At 50.2% G+C, this 13402-nt stretch overlaps 1 protein-coding gene across 1 annotated transcript in view; it reads left to right on the top strand.

Annotated features, from left to right (window-relative positions):
* The first annotated feature begins 2255 nt into the window (after window positions 1-2255).
* LOC122922576 (tetraspanin-8-like) overlaps window positions 2256-13402 on the top strand; it is a 40503-nt gene continuing 29356 nt past the window's right edge. The window contains exons 1-2 of the mRNA XM_044273236.1: window positions 2256-2277; window positions 4322-4384. The gene's annotated coding sequence lies outside the window, so the exon portion shown is untranslated. The remainder of the gene's footprint in view (window positions 2278-4321; window positions 4385-13402) is intronic.

Genomic DNA, 13402 nt, shown 5'->3' with positions numbered 1-13402 from the left:
GTAGCCATGACATCCCCGAGGTTGAGGATATGGGTGACTGACCTTATGGTTTCCATACGAAACCTTGTTTTCCTTATAAATCGATTGAGAAATCTCAAATCGATGATAATCCGGAGGTCTCCCGTCTTCTTGGGAACCAGGAACACTGGTGAATAAATGCCTAGGCCTCTCTCCCCTGCCGGCACCTCCTCTAGGGCTCCCTTGGAGATATAGTCCTGGATGTAAGATTCCAGGACCACTTGTTTGGCCGGCCCGAAGTTTCGTGTAGCGACGAATCTCTCTGGGGGGAGAGAGAGAAAGTCTACCCGGTACCCGACGGAGACCAAGTTCAGAACCCAAGGGTCTGCGATCAACTGACTCCAGGAGTCTTTGAAAAAGGAGAGACGGCCCCCCACGGGTGTTTGGGGGAGTGGTATGGGAAAGTCTAGAGGAGACACTGCAGGGGCAGCAGGGCTTATCCAAGAGCCTCGAGGAGGCCCATAGTCAGGAGGGTTTTGCCTCCTTGGCGGGTTTACGGGAGCGCCTCGAATACTTACGAGACGGTCCCCCCCAATCTCTGCGCCTAGATTGCTGCCCCGGGCGTCCTTCGCGCCTCTTTCCCTGCCTGGGGCGTCCCCGAAAGGGCTGCTGGGGGAGGCTCTTCCCCTTTTTGTCGGAGAGCCCCTCCATTATCTTGTCCAATTCGGACCCGAACAGCCTGTTTGGTTCGAAGGGGAGCCCACAGAGGTTGAATTTGGACGCGTTGTCCGCGATCCAGGGTTTCAGCCAAAGTGGTCTGCGGGCAGCCGAAACTAAGGCCATAGTTTTGGCGGCCAGCTTCAGCTGCATCTGAGTGGAGTCAACTAGGAAGTCCATAGCCAGGTTGGCTGATTTGAAGGCTGCCAGGATATCATCCCTGGATACGCTCTGGTCCACGTCTGTTTGGATCTGGTTGAGCCTAGAGCGTAAATAGGTGGCCACTTCAGTGGCCGCGATTGAAGTTGACGCGGAGGCAGCGGCCGCCGCATAACTCCTCCTAAGGGTGCACTCTGCCCTCCGATCAAGAGGGTCCTGCAGACTAGACCCATCGTCTGCGGGGACTAGAGTGCGCCGGGACAACTTGGCTATAGCCATGTCCACCTTGGGAACGGAACCCCACGATTCCACCAAGGGTTTAGCCATCGGGTACATGAGTTTAAACTTTCTGGTGAGAACTGGGCCTTTCTCAGGTTTGCGCCATTCTGTGCGCATCACAGAGAGAAGGGTCTCATCCGCTCTGAAGACACGCTGTGTCCGTACGGCGGGATCGGAGGACTCCCCAATGTCAACATCCTGGTCCCCCGACCTGATGGACTTAAGTAACTTCTGCGTCTTTTCTGGAGGGAAAAAGCAAGAAGTATTTTCTTCTTCCTCAGAAGAAGACCCCACCGACCAGGGGGTAGGTCTTTCGAGTGGTGCGACTGGAGCGACCACATCCATGGGAGTCTGAGAGGGTGCTGGTAACCTCTCATTGAGTAAATGCACCACTCCCTTAATGGAATCATCCACGTATGTCTTCGTCCACTGAAACATTTCCTGCATCGTGGGTTCCGTGGATGTCGTGCGACAACTCTCACACCTAGAATAGGGACAGCCGTCGTCTAGGGGCGTGTTGCAATCAAAACACGCCAAATGCTTCCTCTTGGCCCCAGACTTTCGCTGATCCGGATCCCTGGGGGAAGCCATAGTCTGTAATTGGAAAGAAAAGACAGGTCATAACACCTAAAAAAATTGGAGGTGGAGAAACAAGACCTTAAGGGGGCCCACCAGCACTAGAAGAAAAATAGAGCTGCAGCAGAGGAACACACAAACCCACGTCAAGCAATACTACTAAGGATATCACAAGGCGCAGGGAACTCTGGAGCTAGCTTGTCAAAGCGATGCAACCAGAGCACTGAATGACAGGCTCTGGGCGCTTAAAAGGAGAAAGCCCCGCCCCCTGGGCGGGTCCCAGATCGTGAATAGCCCAGATATATAAGAGAGCCAAATACTGGCTCAGCCTGCTGTAGATAGCTCCCCTGGTTCATCCTGGATCCCAGGATGTATATAGGGGAGCAACTTTAATCAGGGAGGATGAGGATAAAACCTCAGATCGCGCTGCGAAGAAACCGGAAGTGACGTAGCGCACCAAGTGCGCGTCACTTCCGGAAGATGGCGGCGCCCATAGAGCCGCATGCATGCGGCGATGGGAAAGAACAGACACCAGAAAAAACTGAAAGGAGAGGGGAGGGGGACACCCCACTCCCCGACGGTCCCCAGGTACAAAAAATCGCCGCAATCAGCCTAAAATAAAGGCAAAGAAAGAGAGCCAAAAAACGGGGCGATCCTATATAGACGAAAGGAGCCCCTGACACTCTCTCAGCTCCCTGAAAGGGAGCGATACGCCAGTCCAACCTGTCCAAAGGACAGAAAAAAACACGGTGGGCTGGGGGGTGATCTCCTCCCTTTCAGGGAGCTGAAGATCGTTTATTGGTTCTTGGGCTCATTAAAAATTCCGCCGGTCCTACCAGTCCACAGGGGCAGTTAACCCCATCTGTGCTGCTGGTAGGACGTAAGGGAACCATTGCTTTCCCAGTATGTGGGAAATGTGTTTTATGACGTTCATGACCAGATACGGTTCAGAAGAAAAGCGGCGGATGAAAGGTATTTTGTTGCTGTTCTCCATGGGTCTCTTTTCTTGGCGCTCTCTCCGTTATTATTCTGCCCGTCTTTTCTATCTGTTGCTGACTACTGGTAAAATGTTTTAATTACAGACAAACAAACACAATGTAACAAAACGAACGACACAAACACTTGTACCCCTCACATCTGAGTACTGGCCCGGACTGGTAATCAGCCCTACTGGGCAGCTTTCTTGTGGGGCAACTTTCCAGGGGGCCATCTGATATAATTAAATAGGAACTGCAAGCCTAATTAGGCGACCAGTATTGCTTTTAGGGGAAAGGCGTTATCGGGACAGTACTGCTGCCAGTGGGAGAGTGGTGGTATAGGAGACAATACTGCTGCCAGTGGAGGAGGTGTAGTTAGGGGGACAATACTGCTGCCAGTGTAGGAGGTGTAGTTAGGGGGACAATATTGCTATCAGTGTGTCTGTATGTGTGTAGGGGGTGTTAAGCAGACAGCACTGCTGCCAGTGGGGGAGGGATAATGAAGTCTTTCTTGCCCAGTCTTTTCTCTAGAAAATATTTGCACAGCCTCCTCATCCCACTGGCAGGGGGCACATAACTTTATTTGGATGTCAGTGATGTCTCCAACCTCATTGTCCTGTCATCCAGAGGTGCGCACCGTTCAGCCGCAACAGTCACATGACTTGTCGGGACCTCCTGCCAGCTATTACTGCATGGAATAGCACTGATAGTATGATGTGCCATATTATCCACAGGACAAAGCAAGCTGAGGCACTCGGGCTACCTTTTACACGTGTTTAGGGTTAATATATTACCATCTGGGGCACTAGCTGTTTGGCAATATTATTTTGGGGTAACTTGGGTCCTGACACCAAGTACGGTATTTGCAAGCTATTTACTACACAGCAAGTACAGTAATATAATGTGCACAGTTACTGCGCACTAGGACATAGTATTGGGGTCCTGTGAAAGTGGTGACCGGCTGAGAAGTGTATGTAGGGGGTGAGAAGAACCAAAAGCCTCTAAGCAGCATACTCTGCAAGTCATCGTCAGGAGAAGTCATCATGGTGGCCTGGGTCAGATGGAAAAGAAGAGAGTAAACCCCTGCAGTCAGAGAAGACGTCTATAATTCTACTGTAATCACTTCAAGATCTTTCCTAGGGGGCGATAATCACACCTACAAACAGTTGTTCACACTGGACGGCTCCGCTGTGCAATAACGTCCGACCTTACAGCCCCCGAACGTCATCTCTTTGGATGCTGTCCCTGTAATGTGGGTAACATAGGGCTTACTATACAGCCCACCTGATGTGGCACGTGCCGACTTTCTGCCGCCCCATGTTAGATGGACTCTACTGCATGCTGCTCGTAACAGTTGCCAAGGCAATTACACAACATCTGGTGAATATTGTGCAGTAGCGTCTCGCCATGGATTTGATCAGCTGCTATGGTGGGGGTGGTAGTCCACAGCTGAAGTATTACACCGCAGTCAGAACAAACAATAATGATTCGCGTAATGCACAGATGAGACGGGTATGTTGTGCCACTAGAGGGCATATGTACAGGAGTTTGACTAGGGCAGAGAAACCCTTGAAAGGGTTAATATTTGGCCACTTTGTGTTCTCATTTTGTGTCCAGTTTTATGTATTCTGAATGATACGGTTTTTGGTTTGCAGGTACGTGGTGGTTTTACTTTGATATACCCCATATTAAATCGTGTCAGATCAGAAGAGAGAGAGGTGAGTACAACCGAATAATAAGTGAAATATGTAATATTATATAATATTGCTGGTATATAATGGCGCTGATAATCTCCAGTACTGCACAATAACTGGAATCTGGACCGAATGATGGACGTAATGATATTGACCAGATCATATGAATCGATCGCTTTTTGTCCTAATGACCATGGAAACAGAACATGTGAATCAGAGGCATTCAAACATGGAGGAACACACATATTCATCGTAAAGATGGAGGAAACACATCCAGGAAGATGTTTCTTGGTTCAGTTCAGACCTTTGTCCTTGGGCTCAGTGAGCCCACAATAGACTCTCCTCGGCACAAGGTCAATACAGTGATCAGGCAGAGGTGATGGTAGGCAGCACAGGGTCAATACAGTGATCAGGCAGAGGTGAGGGCAGACAGCACAGGGTCAATACAGTGATCAGGCACAGGTGAGGGCAGACAGCACAGGGTCAATACAGTGATCAGGCAGAGGTGAGGGCAGACAGCACAGGGTCAATACAGTGATCAGGCACAGGTGAGGGCAGACAGCACAGGGTCAATACAGTGATCAGGCAGAGGTGATGGTAGGCAGCACAGGGTCAATACAGTGATCAGGCAGAGGTGATGGTAGGCAGCACAGGGTCAATACAGTGATCAGGCACAGGTGAGGGCAGACAGCACAGGGTCAATACAGTGATCAGGCAGAGGTGGGGCAGACAGCACAGGGTCAATACAGTGATCAGGCAGAGGTGAGGGCAGACAGCACAGGGTCAATACAGTGATCAGGCAGAGGTGATGGTAGGCAGCACAGGGTCAATACAGTGATCAGGCAGAGGTGGGGGCAGACAGCACAGGGTCAATACAGTGATCAGGCAGAGGTGATGGTAGGCAGCACAGGGTCAATACAGTGATCAGGCAGAGGTGAGGGCAGACAGCACAGGGTCAATACAGTGATCAGGCAGAGGTGGGGCAGACAGCACAGGGTCAATACAGTGATGAGGCAGAGGTGAGGGCAGGCAGCACTGGGTCAATACAGTGATCAGGCAGAGGTGATGGTAGGCAGCACAGGGTCAATACAGTGATCAGGCAGAGGTGGGGGCAGACAGCACAGGGTCAATACAGTGATCAGGCAGAGGTGATGGTAGGCAGCACAGGGTCAATACAGTGATCAGGCAGAGGTGATGGTAGGCAGCACAGGGTCAATACAGTGATCAGGCACAGGTGAGGGCAGACAGCACAGGGTCAATACAGTGATCAGGCAGAGGTGATGGTAGGCAGCACAGGGTCAATACAGTGATCAGGCAGAGGTGGGGGCAGACAGCACAGGGTCAATACAGTGATCAGGCAGAGGTGATGGTAGGCAGCACAGGGTCAATACAGTGATCAGGCAGAGGTGATGGTAGGCAGCACAGGGTCAATACAGTGATCAGGCAGAGGTGAGGGCAGACAGCACAGGGTCAATACAGTGATCAGGCACAGGTGAGGGCAGACAGCACAGGGTCAATACAGTGATCAGGCACAGGTGAGGTCAGACAGCACAGGGTCAATACAGTGATCAGGCAGAGGTGATGGTAGGCAGCACAGGGTCAATACAGTGATCAGGCAGAGGTGATGGTAGGCAGCACAGGGTCAATACAGTGATCAGGCACAGGTGAGGGCAGACAGCACAGGGTCAATACAGTGATCAGGCAGAGGTGGGGCAGACAGCACAGGGTCAATACAGTGATCAGGCAGAGGTGAGGGCAGGCAGCACTGGGTCAATACAGTGATCAGGCAGAGGTGATGGTAGGCAGCACAGGGTCAATACAGTGATCAGGCAGAGGTGGGGGCAGACAGCACAGGGTCAATACAGTGATCAGGCAGAGGTGATGGTAGGCAGCACAGGGTCAATACAGTGATCAGGCAGAGGTGATGGTAGGCAGCACAGGGTCAATACAGTGATCAGGCACAGGTGAGGGCAGACAGCACAGGGTCAATACAGTGATCAGGCACAGGTGAGGGCAGACAGCACAGGGTCAATACAGTGATCAGGCAGAGGTGAGGGCAGGCAGCACTGGGTCAATACAGTGATCAGGCAGAGGTGATGGTAGGCAGCACAGGGTCAATACAGTGATCAGGCAGAGGTGAGGGCAGGCAGCACAGGGTCAATACAGTGATCAGGCAGAGGTGAGGGCAGGCAGCACAGGGTCAATACAGTGATCAGGCAGAGGTGAGGGCAGGCAGCACAGGGTCAATACAGTGATCAGGCAGAGGTGAGGGCAGGCAGCACAGGGTCAATACAGTGATCAGGCAGAGGTGAGGGCAGGCAGCACAGGGTCAATACAGTGATCAGGCAGAGGTGAGGGCAGGCAGCACAGGGTCAATACAGTGATCAGGCAGAGGTGAGGGCAGACAGCACAGGGTCAATACAGTGATCAGGCAGAGGTGAGGGCAGACAGCACAGGGTCAATACAGTGATCAGGCACAGGTGGGGGCAGACAGCACAGGGTCAATACAGTGATCAGGCACAGGTGAGGGCAGGCAGCACAGTGTCAATACAGTGATCAGGCAGAGGTGAGGGCAGGCAGCACAGGGTCAATACAGTGATCAGGCAGAGGTGAGGGCAGGCAGCACAGGGTCAATACAGTGATCAGGCACCAGTGAACTATAGAGCAATGTGACCCATGCCACAAATCCCAGACTATAACCTCCGGAAGAGATTCCCTTTCCAAAGGGTATAAGGATAGAATGGCGCAATAGACTACCGTCCCCACCACCACCACCACCGTCACCGTCCTCTGCAGTTTAAAGAGTCTCTGGAGATTTAATGCCAGACTCTTTTCAGGCATAGCTGTACGATAGATGTAATCACCTTTATTACGTCAGTTGGCAGCAGGGAGATGGGCCTACAAGATTCAGGCATTGCTGGGTCCTTACCAGACACGTCCTCTGCCTCCCACACAAACCCAGGTCACATCCCTGACCGCAAAGCACTATTGAATGTTTCTAACAAATGACTTAGGAGAATTTCATGGTATCTCTTTCCCATGGCTTTTTCATTAGAGCCGCCTTAAGTTCCTCCAGCTCTAATGGTTCATCTTTGTTGTCAGCAGTTGATGTCCATCCATGCAGATTCAGTCTGAGTAGATGGTCCCACACATACAGTTGTGTTCAAAATAACAGCAGTCAGACATCACTAACCTGATCAATCACTGTTTTTGGTAGAAATTATATTTCTACATGGCAAATAATTTACTGGCAGGTGTAGTAGAATAAAAAAATAAAACAGTCATGACATGCATGCTGCTGATTCTGTGTAATTCAATCACTAATTGAAAGGGGCATGTTCAAAATAATAGCAGTGTGGAGTTTAATGAGTGAGGTCATTCATTCTTTGAAAAAGAGGTGGCAATAATTGCCCTTATTTAAGGAAGGAAGGCAGCAAATTTTGTACATGCCGGTTATAGTGCATTTCTCTCAGAAATTCTGAGGAAAATGGGTCATTTCAGACATTGTTCAGAAGAACAGGGTGCCTTGTTTGAAAAGTTGATTGGATAGGGGAAAACATGTAAAGAAGTGCAGAAAATATAGGCTGCTCAGCTAAAATGATCGCAAATGCTTTAAAATGGCAGCCAAACCCTGAAAGACGTGGAAGAAAGCGAAAAACTACCATTCGTATTGATAGAAGGAATAGCCAAAATGGCAAGGACTCGGCCGACAATCGGCTCCAGGAAGATGAAAGAAGGTGTGAAGTTCCCTGTGAGTCCTGTTACAATGAGAAGACGCCGATGTGAGGCCGAGCGATCTGCAAGAAGCCCCCGCAAAGTCCCACTGCTGGAAACAAGACGTGGGCTGAAGAGCTTACAATCTGCCAAAGAGCACATTGACGGCATGAAGAGACATTCTGTGGACTGATGGAAGTGAGATGGTTCTTTCTGGGTCTAGTGGCCGGAGACAGTTTGTCAGACGACCCCCAAACTCTGAATTCAGCCCCAGTGCACTGTGAAGCATGGTGGACAAGCGTCATGATACGGGGATGTGTCTCAGACTACGGTGTGGGGCCTATTTATCGCAGACCAGGGATCATGGATCAGTCTGAATCCATCAGAATAGTGGAAGAGGTCCTGCTGCCTTATGCTGAAGAGAAAATGCCCTGGAAATGGGTGTTCCAACAGAACAACGACCCCAAACACACCAGTAAACGGGCAACATCTTGGTTCCAGACCAACAAGACTGACGCTATGGAGCGGCCGGCCCGATCCCCGGATCTTAATCCAATAGGAAACTTCTGGGTGACATAAAAAATGCAGTTTCTGGGGCAAAACCAAGAAATAGAGAAGAACGGTGGAATGTGGTCCGATCATCCGGGGCTGGAGAACCTGGTCACAGGGGCAGAAGGTGGTGACTCCGAGCGGCACAGACGCCCGGCAGGTCTCAGACAGCAGCCATACAACTGAGTATCAGTGACGGGATTCAGAGGAGAGGAAAGCCTCAGACATTTCTCAGTTTATAGAGCGAGTGTCTGAGATTGTAAAGAAGACAAACACTGCTATTATAATTTTTTTTTTTTGATCAGTCTAATATTCCCTTTTTCTTCCAATATAATTATAATTTATTTTTATTTTTTTAGAGGAACAACATACATTTGATATATTTTTCTTCATGTTTTGATTTGGAATAGAAGGTGCAGTGTTCCCGATGCATCTGTGTGGATGGAAATAAAAGCTATTAGAAGCTGTGGCCGCTCTCCTTCATCTGGGAGCCGGTCCTTGGTGCAAAAAAGAGTGACCCCATATGGACCCCACCCCCTGACGATTATCAGTCCCAGATTCCTGAGTTTGTGGGCAGCTCAGGAATTCTGAGATTGTGCAGGCTTCACTGAAATTGAATTTTTTAAAAAATCTTTTTCTCTGAAGATTTAATAAATTTGAAGGTAACCCAAACAAAACAAATTTATTTCCCAGAACTCCACAACGCCATACGCTAGACCCCAAGGTTGGACCCCAGTAAATTCTGCAGAGATGATGACCTTTTGGGGGCTCTAGCTGCATATGGGCGTTGTTAAAAAACCAAAGATTACTCAGTATTGGAGTGCCACACACTTGTACCACACTCCAATTTACAGTAATGCCATAGCCCGTAATGGATTCCAAGCAATCCTGAAATTTTTGCATTACAACGATAATGCACAGTGCCCAGCCCAGAATGACACCGCATTTGACGGTCTGTACAAAATTAGGCTCATCCTTGACCACTTCAACGCAAGGTTTTCAGAAGTGTACTCCCCAGAACAAAATGTCTATACACTAATCCCTATTACTTTTCAAAGGGAGGATAAGAGTCCGCCAGTACCTGCTCAGCAAGCGGGCAAGGTATGGCATAAAGATGTATAAAATCTGTAAGAGTAGCTCTGGGTACACTCACGAGTTCCTGGTTTAAGAGGGGAGGGCACCCGGATTGAACCCCCAGAATGCCCCCCCCCCCTCCACCACCGTCATAGGAGTTAGTGGGAAGATAACTTCCCAGATTGCCTCTTTACCCACCTTTTGCTTTTACCGGAGAAGGAGAGCAGCAGGTGCTCTGATTTTCTAAAGTCCGCAGTCCTGTTCAGGTAGATTTTGAGATTCCTGGAAATGTCCAAGGCGTGAAGGGCTTCCTCTTCAGAAGATGACTGAGTGGGACATAGGACCGGCAAGGAGATGGTCTGATTTCAGTTACCGAATGATGGAACTTTGGGAGCAAAGGTCGGTAAAAATCTCAACAGGACTCGGTCATGGAGAAAGAGGGTATAAGCCTTAGCGGCCGCCAAGGCCTGTAACTCTCCAATCCTTTTGGCCGATGTTATGGCCAGTAGAAATGTGACCTTTTAAAGATGGGAATCTAAGGTCTACATTCTCTAGGGGTTCAAAGGGGGGAGAGGATAGCCCCTTTAAAACAATGGATAAATCCCATTCAGGGATAGGTCTCAGGATTCTAGGTTTTAATCTTTCGGCTCCCTTGAGGAACCTCCTGAGTAGGGGGTCTTGAGATAATGGTCTACCTAGAAAGGCAGAGAGAGCACTGGTATGGACTCTGAGAGTAGACGGGCTTAGACCCTTGTCCAGGCCGTCCTGCAGTAACTGTAAAATAGCTGTAAGAGGAGGATCTGAGGGTACTACCACTTTAACAGCACACCACTGAAGAAAGATCTTGTGAATTCTTAAGTACGCCTTGCTTGTAGACTCCGCACGGGAGTGTGAAATAGTTCACAAGACCGCCGCAGAAAGCCCTCTAGCTTCTAGTAGGGACCTGTCAATCTCCAGGCTGTCAGATTGAGTTTCCTCAGATCTAGACAGGGACCTGTGTCCTGATACACAAGGTCCTGCGTTAGGAGAAGTCTCCAATATGTGCCCTGACTCATCTTCATGAGCTGGGTGAACCAAGACCTCTTCGGCCAAAATGGTATTATTGCAATGACCGGGGTCTGGTCTAGTTTGATTTTCGTCAATACCCTTGGTATCATGGAAAGTGGAGGGAATATGTATGCCAGCCTGAACCTCCATGGTATTGACAGGGCGTCTATCGCCACAGGGTTGTCCTCCTTGTAGAGGGAGCAGAACTTCGCATTCAACCAGGTCGCCATCAAGTCTATCTCTGGAGTGCCCCAACGTAGAGTGATCTGGGAGAAGATGTCCCTGTTCAGTGACCATTCGCCTTGAACTGGCAGACCCCGACTGAGTCGCTCTGCAACTATGTTGAGATCTCCCCTGATGTGAACTGCGGAAAGGTGGGATAGACTGAGCTCTGCCCAAGAGAGGATTAGACCAACTTCTTGGAGAAAAGGTCAAGACCTTGTACCTCCCTGTCTGTTGATATAAGCAACCACAGTAGTGCTGTCCGAACGGACTTCCACTGCCTTCCCGGACTGTCTTCCAGATGGGCTCCCCAACCTAGAAGGAAGGTGTCTGTGGTCAACGTGATCCAATGAGGTTGAATCAAGAACCTCCCATCTGATAGGTTCCTCCACCATTTGAGTGAGGACCGGACTTTGACAGACAGGGAGCGAGTCTTGTCCAACCCCCTGGGGTTGTGGTTCCAGACTGCTAACACTTCCTCTTGAAGTGGACGAAGGTGCCAAAGGGCTGTGGGGGTTTAGCTCTTTTCCAGGGGTCATTCTCACAGGTTACTTCACCAGACATGGATATACTGTCCAAACGTTGCATTTATTGTGCAACAACAAACAATAAAACAAAACAAATACCTGCCCTGCTGGGCTCTAACTAAACATATGGTAGAATCCCTGACTCGCCTATAGTGCTATTCAGACACCGTCATACCATGCGGATTTCTTAGCTAACCCAGCAGCCTCCAGGCTGTAGCAACCGCAAGTCCCTTTGGGGGATTGTGGTCCAACAGTCCTCCCGACTCTGACCTTGTGGCCCTTGTACCACAGGCGTCACTGCGTCCCCCAAATTCCAGGCTGTCACTTAGCCTCGTGGTCCCTCAGCCTAGCCCAGCTGAGGCCACACAGACAGAGCCTCCAGGCCTCTGTCCACCAGACCAGCGTCTCTTGTGGGGATTGGGGCTTAGTAGTCCGCCTGACTATATAGCCCTGCGACCCTCCCTGGCGTCGCTTTGTCCTCCACCTCCAGGCTCTCTCCCAGCCTTGTGGTCCCTCAGCCTTGCCCAGCTGATAGCACACTGACAGAGCCTCCAGGCCTCTGTCCACAGGTGACACACTTCCCCCTCTCTGACACCCAGGGAGGTGCTTTATGCCAGCCTGACTACATCCAGCTGGTCTCACCTGTGGTGAAATAGGGATGTGGACCGCACTATCCACCCCTTCCTTGCCTCCAACCTGCTTGAGACTTGTCACTGTCTCACAGGGCCCAAGGAACTACTTCCGCAGATGCTGACATGTGGCCCAACATCTTCATAAGTGTTCTGATGGACGCTCGTTGAGGTGCCATGAGGAACTGTGCGGCTCTTATGACTCAATCTTTCCTTTCCGGGGAGAGAGAGAGCGTCATTCTTTGAGAATCCACTATAAATCCCAGGAATACCCTGGAGGTGGAAGGCAGGATCTGGGACTTCTCCCAATTTATCAACCAGCCTAAGCGCTGAAGAGCCAGGTGAAGATGGATTTGAAGAACGTCTAGAGACGCGGCTTTTAAAAGCCAGTCGTCTAGATATGGCACGATTTCTAGCCCTTGAAGCCTGAGCTTGGAAACAACCGGAGCCACAACCTTGGTAAAGGTGTGGGGAGCGGAAGAGATGTCAAAGGGTAGAACAGCAAACTGGTAATGCTTTACTACACCCTTTATGGAGACCGCAACTCTTAGGAACTTTCGGTGAGTTGGATGAATAGGGACATGAAGATAAGCGTCCTTTTAGATCTATGGTGACCATGAGGTCTCAGGGATTTAAAATGTTGATCAAGGAGCGGATGGTCTTCATTCTGAAGCGCTTCTGCCTTAGGTAGCGCAGATCTATTATGCACCAGTCTCCGGAAGGCTTTGGGACTAGAAAAATGGGGGAATACACCCCCTTCCCTCGTTTGTGGGAGGGAACCTCCTCTAGGGCTCTTTTGTGAAGGTAAAGGAGGACAGCGTCCTCCAGGATCTTCTGTTTGGTTTGAGGTAGAGGCCGAGTTAACACAAACTTCTCCTGAGGGGGAGACACGAAATCTATCGTGCAGCCGGACAAAATTATATTTAGGACCCACTGATCTGGAATTTCTTGCAGCCAGGCTTGCTGAAAAAAACTTGAATGCCCTCTGACCGGAGGAGAACTTAGACGTTGTATGTCGCACGGAGGGCCTGGAGGGGAAGGGAGAAGGTAAGCGGGAGAGTCATAGGTCCGCTCTGCGATCTTTGCCTCTGCCACGACCTCGTCCACGTCTGGAGGACCCCTGATGTCTCTGGGTCCTAGAGAGGCCCTGGGGTCTTGTGTTCCCGGACCTACTGCGACCCCTGAAAGGACTGTTGAGGGAGATTTTTCCCTTTTTTGTCTGCCAGGCTCTCCATGAGCCTGTCCAGCTCGGAACCGAATAGCCTCCCTGGCTCATAGGG

The sequence above is a fragment of the Bufo gargarizans genome, unplaced genomic scaffold (assembly GCF_014858855.1).
Source record: "Bufo gargarizans isolate SCDJY-AF-19 unplaced genomic scaffold, ASM1485885v1 fragScaff_scaffold_499_pilon, whole genome shotgun sequence".
NCBI classification, from domain to species: domain Eukaryota; kingdom Metazoa; phylum Chordata; class Amphibia; order Anura; family Bufonidae; genus Bufo; species Bufo gargarizans.
The sequence above is the reverse complement of the archived record's forward strand: the minus strand, read 5'-3'. Positions and strand labels throughout refer to the sequence as shown.